Source organism: Anneissia japonica, unplaced genomic scaffold (assembly GCF_011630105.1).
Source record: "Anneissia japonica isolate Jap-2015-1 unplaced genomic scaffold, ASM1163010v1 scaffold288292_len1863012_cov191, whole genome shotgun sequence".
In the NCBI taxonomy this organism is placed as follows: domain Eukaryota; kingdom Metazoa; phylum Echinodermata; class Crinoidea; order Comatulida; family Comatulidae; genus Anneissia; species Anneissia japonica.
This window is the reverse complement of record NW_022688773.1, coordinates 1,016,458-1,027,351: the sequence shown is the minus strand read 5'-3', so window position 1 is coordinate 1,027,351 and position 10,894 is coordinate 1,016,458. Positions and strand designations below refer to the sequence as shown.

Below are 10,894 nucleotides of genomic sequence, written 5' to 3'. Positions count from 1 at the left end.
GTGCTTTTATATCAATTTTAAGTTGTCAACGTTATATATTATCGCTATAATAGTCTTGGGAGTCAAAAACAATTGATTTATAGTTTTATTAAATGTCTTTAAATTTGTAGGAGCGGTACGCTATCTGTTTTTTTGTATGAAGCTTGCTTTTCCTCGGTTACCGTACCTTTTCCCTGTATTCTGTATGGTATACAGTATGGTATATTGTTCGGAGTCTTTGAATAAAGTATGCTAAAACGAGTAGTATTTTAAAATGAAATTAATTCTTACGGTATACAGTACCTCATGAGTATTCAATCCGTGTACACCATATACACCAATGTTCTAAAAATATACAATTAAAACAATATATTTCATTATTTAACGAATTGAAGATCATAACGTTAAATAATTCAATTAAATGAATCTATTTACCACAGATATACATATATATATATGTATATATATATATATATATATATATATGTGTGTGTGTGTGTGGATATATATATATATATATATATATATATATATATATATATATATATAAAATTGTTATGAATTATGTTATTAACATGTTGCCGTGGAGTATTTTTTTAGTTTCGCAAACGAAATGTGGATTTAATGTGTAAAATAAGTTATATAATATTATCAAGTTGTGGTAAGACATGTCTAAAATACTGAAATAATACAGTAATAAAAGCAAACATAGACATACTAATTTCTATAATGATTACAGGTATACTTTAACTATAATGTGGACTACAGTACTTATAAATATTAACGTGCATTTAATACAAAATTCACGAAGAAAATAAAATTGGTATTACTTTTGGCTATAGAAAAATGTGTAAAATATCGGAATTTAGATACATGCCATCTTCATCCTCTCATTTAATAGCATCATTGTCAGTACGCTATTTATACTAGGTCAACATGTGCAAAATTATGGCATAAAGAACAACATAGACCTTTTGGACTACTATCCATAAGTAAACAGCTAACTATATGAAATATCTCTCATAAGCATACTGTAGCACTTATAGGCCTATATAAATGTACAGTTTTTCGCTTTGAAACATAATTTACAACAAATAAATCAATAAATTAAAAATATTGCACCCCCATTCCACCTCAAACAGTAGAGAAAACACGATGACAGAATCGCTTTGAGAAAACACGTTTATTATGCCTTTGACTTCATACTATACTGTTTAACTATAAGATGTGCTAGGCGTGTGCGTTAAAGTCTTAAACATTTCGTTGCAAATAATATCCGTAAAACGCGAAATCTTCATGAAGTAACACATCTACTTTGCTCAAACTCTTGGTTTTCTTCATAGGCTAGCTACCAACGATGCGTAGCCCTATCATATGAGCGTTTGATAAATTGTTGTGGTTAGTATCTGTGTTAAAAATTACCTATTTTTTGTGAACTTACAACAAGAATACATTGACCATAAAGTAAGTAGAGTTTTTATTCTTGCAGATTAGGCCTACCGTTTTGTATTATACAATTTTTTTTATAATTTTTTCTTGAATACAAAATATAGTGATATATTTAGCTTACTTCGGAATTGAAAGGATGACAACCAGTAGGCCTATGACGATTGTCAAAGAAGACACAATGACATAGAAGAGAGGCTCTTCAATACGGTACCAATATATTGAGACAAAATGAATTGGCCTAACCACGGTCTAGAGGTATGTATTTCTGTTTTATCTGATTGAATGTAGTAATATAGTTTTCGTCCCTTTGCTTACCGGTATTGGTATTAATTAATTTTATTTCAACACTCCGGTTTTGTGAATTTCTATTAAACTTTGATAGTTTGACTAAAAAAGTCTTTCAAATTAAAAACAATACAAAGCAATAGCATGAGTGTGACTTATAACAGAATACCAAGTCATAATATCAAGCGATGACAATAACTGTAATGTTAGCAATAGTGACAGTTATGATAATGATAGGCCTATAGTAATAATACAAATGATGATGATGATGATGGTGATGCCGAAGAAGATGGTGATGATGATGATTTGCATATGATGTGGATGATAATGATGATAATAATAATTTCTTTTGACAGCATGCCATTCGATTGTTTATAAATTTAGTTAATGCGACATTATTACACTCCATTCTCAAGGGCACTTGCCTAATATGGGTTTCTTAAACCCATTAAAATTTTACTTACTGTTCAGTATCTATTGAATTATTAAATTAAATTAATGATTACCGCATTTTATATTGTAATCTGAAAATTAATGAAGCATTAAAATAAATTGCATTGCTATCGTGTTGGAAACGTGTTGGAAAAATTAGAGATGAATTTCAACGTCCTTAGGAAAATATCATTACGGAATATGATTCGAACCGATAAAATCGATACTTTCTTCTCGCACGTGCGCTGATAATACTAAGTCTCATGACCACAATGAAAATAATGAAATTATGTCATCTCGGCATATTGAGTGGTCAAATGTTTTCAAAGTTTCAATGATATATCGCCGTATATTGCCATGAAGATGTTCCAACGGTGTCGTACAGATTTTACACATGTGCACTACTGAAGCTCTTCAATTTCTCTGCTACTCATCTTCCTTCTCCCAAAAGGTTGCTTTATTTCAGAATATTACACATGTGTTCATGTAATCTCGATTCAGATAATTCCGAAGCGTCGTTAAACAGACCAAAACTTCCATAAAAACTCTAACTTTTACGACTTTCTGGCGATTACGTAACCGTTGTGCGTTAAATTCATTTTCTTTTACGAGCCCTGTGCTGCTACTCTCAAAACAGTTGGCATTTCGCCTAAAATCTCGACAGGGGTAGCCGCTGACATGATTCCAGTTGTAGTGGAAAAAAAATTCACAGCGTCTATGCATATTACCAAATTCATCATCTGTTACTTGCACTTGTTTTTAATCATCGTTTTTACGATTTTGGCCTTGGTCAGACGGTATAGCAAATACTTGCTACGGTTAAATATACCGCATTTTCTGTTGAGTTTATAAAATGTCTCGCGTTGGTCTGTTAAGTTGTCTGCTTTTCATTTTCCCATTTGAATTGGCGCAATTAAAATTACAAAGTACGGGCACACCATGTTTGAAATTTAATCTAAATTGACGGAATTTGTGTAGGTATATCAATGTATATAGACCGGAAAGAATTAGGCCCATGTTCTACTATTTAAGGATGTTCTTAGCAAGGAGGCAGTTAAAAAGATTGACTCATAATCATATTTAACAACCATTAAAAACAAATTTACATTGAAATAAAGTATTATCTGGCTAGATTATATTTTTATTTGTATTATATATTTCATTGAGCTGCTATATGCGGAGAACGATGCTAAAGAAGACAATAGTTATCATGTACCATAACTTATTGAATGATAATATCTAAAATAATTGTTAACATTTCAAACGAATTTAAACAAGTAATCGCTTGTAATGACTTAATTGAATCATTAAATTATAATATTCGTTCAGTAGTAAAATGATAACTAAAGAGAAGTTGGTTGAGCACGAAAAAACAACAGATTGTAATTTTGTATAAAATATTTATATTCTTTACACTTAAATATAGGCATGAGAATGCATGTACACTAGACTAAATCCTTCCAAAAACAACAGAAACCAATAATGTAAATATAACGTGGTGAGGAAAAAAAATAACATTGATGATGTTAGGCATATATAATACGGGTATTTATTTATCAACAATAATCATTCGTACAAAAAATAAATAGTATAATACACAATAGGCCTATAGCATTTTAAACTAGAATATGAATGCAAATTTGATTTAATATTAAAACAATGTGATTACAAATAATACGCACGTGAAAACACAGCTGCTACGCGCGACATGACAAAAACAATCATTTGATATAGAGTGCTCATTTTATACTTATAGGAAGAATGAAATCGTGTTTATAAGCCAACCAAAAACGTAAAATTTGATTAAAAAGTTATTTAAATTGAATCCATTATAGTGTGACTAAACAATATTCAAATAAGTTATGATATGAATCTCAAATCATATCTGTGCTTATAATTGGTAGGCCTACTAGGTTTGCATATGAAAGTTATTTCTATTAGAGCATATGTATATATTTAAATATAACATAGGCCTACATGTGTTAGCCTATTAAAAGATATGCCTGTGGTAGATGGAATCGAACAAAATACGAATACTCTTAAAATACCAGGCCTAATAATTGAATTTAGTTTTACGTGATATTCATGTACGATAAAAATAAGATAAAGAAAAATGTACACAGAGAAGCCTGGTTATCGATGAGAGATTGTATATTTCCTTTGCGTGTGTTTATTCGTCTTTTCAATGCAGAAGAGGTTCAAAGAGAAGGTTTTAAATCCAATCATACCCAAATACAGTATTGGCAATAGCATTTATACGCTTAATTTGCGTTGACATAAAATTGTTAAGATTAAGATACCTGTACATCCCTAAAGGCATACACATACATTGGATACTGTGAAATTGTTTTAAATACCGGCATTCTTCTCGCATGTTCTCCGTATGATCGTTTCATTCCATGAAAAGAATGAGATGAACGCTTAGCACACAGGGTTTAGCATATTGAATGAATAATTCAATTTAAGTTCGATTTTACTCATTAAACAACTTATCTTGGATATAACAAACAAGAGTCATACATTTAGTTTAATATGGCATTTTATATCGACCTTCTTCAAGCTGAATTCCCTCCTTTTTCGTTGTATTCTATGTTCCATGAGAATAATGGACATTCAAAAGCAAAAAGGTTGGTGATAGAACACTTTGAATTATTAATTGCCAAGAGTCAAAGGGACCTAACCTTTTTAACCAGGGTTGTAATCAAAACCATACCAGCCCGGGTTCATTGGTTGTATATCACTTCTCCACTAATTCGCTGCTTAATGCGCTTATAATTGGAGTATACCTATCGTAAATAATATCTGAATTCTTTTATATTATTTGTCGTTTATTAATATGATATAATACAGAACTAGACATATAACCATGGCGATACTGCCTTGAAAATTTCTAAATTATTGTGTGATTTTTAGTTTATAAAGGATTTTTAGTAAGCAGGATTAAAGGTCTTGGGTATCTTAATTAAAATACAAAGGCTAATACGGTACTAATTAATACAGACACCATGCAAATGCACATAGGCGTATGGAGTTATCCTGGAGTCAACATACCTACTACACACATAGGTTTTCACACCCTTATTTAATTCCCCAGTTGATTAATTTGAAAATTAATAATGGCAGGTGATGGTTGGGCTATAACATAAGCAGACATGGGCTTGTTTCAATATTAAGTTTTATGTTTCTTTTTCAAATATAAATCTAAATACATAGGCTTATCAATTGATTTTAGCTTGAATATTTATTGTACGTTGTCTTAATATTTGAACATAGTATATAGATGAATCGTTTAACCATGTTTTTAACTGTAATCTAGACTCTATTATTACTTTAATACCCATAAGGTTTAATCTTTTACATAAAAATTATCTGTTTTGTTAACAACTATGCCTCTATAAATATGGTTTTGTTGACTTCCAACTTTATAAAAAAAAAAATTGGCAGAAAATCTTATTAGATTACCGTATCTCCTTTGGTATAAACTTATATCTACTGAATAGATGGGGCTGATACTATTTTTGTTTTTTCATTCATTAACTTTTTAGATTTCCGATTTAAATATTTAGGCCTATTTATTTATTTATTGGTCAAACACAAGTAATAATATAAACCATTATTCGAAACTTTGGTTGATTATACATGCCTAACATTTTTACATTGTCTAAAATCTGTCACTAAAATTTAAAAGAACATCAAGATACTTCACTGAAAAAAACCATTGATAAAATGTTAAAATGTAGTTAAAGGCATGTTAAAATATTAAAACATTAAGAGGAGTTAAAAAATTAAAAGCAGCATTTGGCTGAAGTCTTTTTAAAATATCAATAAAATTAACTTCTTTCACATTTTATTAAATTGTCATGGCATGTTAAAATATTAAAATAGGCCTATCGGTAATTTTTATAGGCCTATATTTTATTTTAAAATCACTTAAAATCATTATTACAAAAGGTAAATAGACCTACTACACATAGGTTATTAAGATACCGGTAAATCTGTATAGATATGCTTTAAAGTGTATGATTCAGGATTCCCAATCTTACAAACATTTTTGTAGCTATAATATAAAAAATATTCAGAAATAATATTTACGGTACTGATTCAATGCTGGGTGTTTAATGGTTATGATTTATAGAAATTTATTAAAATTTAGAGCTGTTGGTTACAACTTATCTATAAGATAAGTTTTATCAAATAAAATAATACCGTAACTATAATAAAACCAGGCCTACTAATCTTTAGCCTATTATTCAGTTCATGAGGTATCTTTTTGTATTAATTAACGGTATCCTGCGTTTGTGATCTTTATAGAAATTTCCGTATAGGGCCTACATTTCATTTAGTAAGTATAGATCAAGATGATATTTAAATCAGTTCGCTTGTCGGCATTTGGTTCTTTGTGCTTCGGCCTTACAAACGAATTTTTCCTTGTAAGACCTTGTTGTACCTTCATTTACCTCACTGGGATGGTGCACCTCAAAGGAACAAACACACCTTGCCGGTCATTTCCCGTCAAATTCGAACAAATTTTATGAGCTACGCTATCTCATCAGATCTCTTATGAATGTAAAATTGCCTTAATCGGGGTTCCTCTGCAAGAGGTGTACACTGTGCCTCAAAGCATGGAGGACGAGGTATTTCTCTAAACATTGGTACTTGAAGATGTCACATCAAAGAGCTAGGCCGAATGATAAGGTGTCTGAATGACTTTATGTCGGCACGATTAAATCATTATACGCTTGTAGCGCTAAGTGTTACAAACAAGAGCGCTACCACCTCGGGCTATGCTAAAGTAACGTACACAAGTGCAGAGCGAATACACACGCAACCCTCGTTATTGTCTTCATCTGTCACGGGTCACAAAATACTACCCTTTACTAAAAGTTTAATACAAGAATTGTTTGATTACATAATTGAAGATCGTTTATCTGAAGACAAATTTATTTGAAATAAAACTCACTTGTTCATATTGCATCGTTCTAACATTGGAAGTGGAAACTGAAATGATACAGCCAAAGTTGTAACCTGAACACTAAAGTTATCGTTCTTTACTTGCATTCATATCGTAGTCTACACTTTACGTATCAATAGCAGAGATCAGACTTAGTGATATGAAATGATAACTGTTAAGAAGTAGGGCGTATATTAACCGGTGACTTGTTAGGAATTAATGACTCGTTTTGTCATTAACGGTTGTAACGGAATATACATGTGTAGTTATTTGATACCATATGATTTTAGTTTAGGGTATAAAAGAGCCGAAGGTCTCAGAAGTGTTAATCGAGTTAACGTAAAATAACTATTCTGAAATACGTTTCAATCTGAGCACCTTAAATAATGTAGGCCTAAAGCATATCTAATCGGCGAAATTAATAATTTCTAGAATAATTATTTAATGCATGTTTAATCAAGTAATTATATCGTACTGTACTTTAAGCCTACGCCATACCAGCGGATATGAGTGTTCTTGGGAAATTGCGGAACAATTAGATTCTTTAACGAATACATTTTCCTTTGCAATATATTTAAATCTTTATTTTATATACATCAAATTCCAATGCAATTATATGAATATTATGTTTGATTTCTTATTTTTTCGTTGTCTTTGTTTATTGCATAATATCGCTAATTATACTTTGCAGTGGAAATTCTAACTGCAAATGTAATTAGTACTTTTACTATACATAAGTTGCCGGCGGTGTCTGCTAACCGTTCTGTCCCTAGTCCTAGAAAAAATGATATGACCTAGTTATACGGTTATATGGTACCTATAGGAAAATACATCAGAGTAGACGCCGATATACAATATTGTTATCAGAATGTCCAGGTAGCATGTAGTCATGGCTATAATCTTTATATCGTTTAAATTATTATTATTTCAGTTTATATAGCGCGGGATGCAAGCTTAGTAGTTTACCTAAAGCTAGACAAAAATCATGTACATAAAAATATCAAAATAGATCATACAATAACAACATGTCCAAGAAGACATGACAAAATGCAATCCTAGAAACTATCATCAACTTCATTGTGGTGTCTTCACCAACGACATCGCTACCACGACTATCATTACCACCACCATCATTACCATCGTCACCACCACCATCATTAAGATCATCATCATCACCGTCATCGTCATCATCATTATTATCATCATCATCTGTAGGCCTATTATACTAACACCTTCATTATCGTCAGTATCATCGTAATCGTCAACAGCACCGTCGTCAACCACAGTATACACCACCATTGTCTTCATCCTTTATCGTCCTTTTCGTCGTCATTAACATCATGATCACCACCATTCTCAACAATAACATCACTATAACTAGGCCTACGTTACTACAACCTGGAAAAGAAAAAGACAAAATCACTACTGCCACCCCGCCATCCTTATTATTTTATTATTATCATTCTTATCATCAATAATAACCATCATCTTACTCTTAGGCCTAATATTCATCGTATTAGAACAACAACAATATCTAGCTTACTGCCAATCTTATCAACATTACTTGCACTACGCCCACCGTCATATTATTCGTCATCAGTCTCTTCATTGCAGTATCACCCCCGTCAAAATCACTGTCATTTTCATTATTAAAATTTTCAACAGTAATCATAGTCAATATCGACAAACGAATTAATATAATCACTGATGATTTTTGCAACCGTCGTCATCTTCATCATCATAATCATCATGTCCTCACCCTCATGATCATCCTCATCGATATCACTTTCAAGACGAATTGGATATCTAAGTTGTATATTTCTTAGTTTGCCTTTGTTTACACTTGTCCAAGCATTAATTATGGTAAAAATGACACAGGTCATAATCAATGCAGGTAAAGTTGTTAGTACCGTACTGCAACCTCATTTGCATGAGTACCGTACCTTAAGTTGTTGAGAGTGTGTAAGACAATTAGGCCTACAACTTGACCATGAAGAGTGGGGCTTTAAGAATAGGGTCTAGACTGCATTATATAGATAGGCCTATGCCTAGTTATCGAAATTGATAGACGTATTGCTTGTGGAGACAAAATAGCACAGAGAGATTATTCCACGTACAGTACATGCTCGTGAAGTTAAGTAGGTATCTGATGGAAATACGAGGTCATAGTGAAAGAGCAGGTTCGACTCCCATTGAAGTCTAATACTCATTCACTATTAACTAAGCCTATCTTCTTTTCCATGATTTCGGTTTTAGACGCATTAGTTGTGTTCATGTATTAGAGATATTGATATTTATTTTTAGGGCTATACTCTTGTTATTATGTTTTCATTTTTTCGAGTTGACATAACTTTGGGTCAATGTATCATTCTAGTTTTAATGTACTGTACTTTTTCCATTGGTTTGATATTTCTCGTCCTATGTGATTTGTTGGGTGTACATTTTCGTGATAGGCTAATCTGTCTCCGCAATAGTGCGAGCCATCCTCTAATTGTTCATTTTGGAATAGATCCATGCCTCAAACTATAATGAGGGATAGTGTACTGATGGAATATCACACGAATAATACATTTACAACCTTCCGATTTGTACATTTACGTGAACATAATCTACGGTAGATTACCAATTAGGCCTAATACACTTTTAATGTGTTGTCAACATGTGTATCGATATCGCAACCGATTCTTCTGTCTTACCATTTCCAAAAATGATAAGAAGTAGTAAACATTAGACTCAGAAATGTGAACAGAGACACCCCAAAGTGAACTAAAGTACCGTACTATTGAGTTAGGGATATTTTACTAAACGGTTATAATAAAAGTAGACATAGTATAATTATATATATATATATATTGTCTCTTATACACATCCTAGATGTGTATAAGAGACACTTAGAAGTATCCATAGGGATAGGGATAGGGATGTATATATACATATATATAGGCTTAATGCATATAATAAAAGTAGACATAATATAATTATATATATTTACAATATTAAATATTAATAATGATAATGTTAACAAATTTAGATTGAAAACGTTAAGGTATCACTTTATACTGTATTTTATTTTCAGATGATAAAACCTCCAAATCATGGCCTAAAATAAAATTAAAGTAAACTAAAACAAGAACATTTGAATATTAAAAAGTGATGTTGTACTTTGTAATAATGGAGCTCATCGGGCTAGCTAAACAACCAGACGGACTCGTCCCTTATTATAACCACAATCGTGTCCGTAAAATCTATTTTCTGCAGCCTGCTTTGTAAAGAACTAAGTGGTCAGTGAGACATGATGAACCGAGGTGATAGTGTCTTGTGTTAAATGAACCAGTTGATTTGTCAAGTATAATAGTGTGGTCAATGATAAACGCCAAAACACGACTAAATTATGAAATGCTAGCTTATAACTCAGCCGACTGACCAATAATTAATTCGGTCATCACTTCGTTTGAGCGTGTATCTACAGTAACGTAATAACAATCAAACCACAGGAAAAGGCAACACGAAATGTTGAATACAGAGTTTTGTACTGCATATCATTGTACACACACTATAGGCATATGTGTGTGTCGGTGTACATATTCATTTTTTAGGTGTGTATATGTATATATAATCCTACTATTTGTATATGAGCACGTTGACATTAGAATAATTTGTCATACATGGTTGAAGTTTATCTAGGAATACTCTTTTATTGACATGCGTAATCTTAGGTTACTTGAATAACCTCCTTCAGAGAGCTATAAATTATATACTTATCATATATATATATACATATATATATATATATATATA

The 10,894-nt window shown here is 31.5% G+C and overlaps 1 long non-coding RNA gene across 1 annotated transcript in view; it reads left to right on the top strand.

The window, feature by feature from the left end:
- LOC117123317 overlaps nt 1-10,894 on the top strand; it is a 17,345-nt gene that overhangs the window by 2,124 nt on the left and 4,327 nt on the right. Inside the window, exon 2 of the long non-coding RNA XR_004447842.1 lies at nt 1,533-1,683. This is a non-coding gene — a long non-coding RNA (uncharacterized LOC117123317). The remainder of the gene's footprint in view (nt 1-1,532; nt 1,684-10,894) is intronic.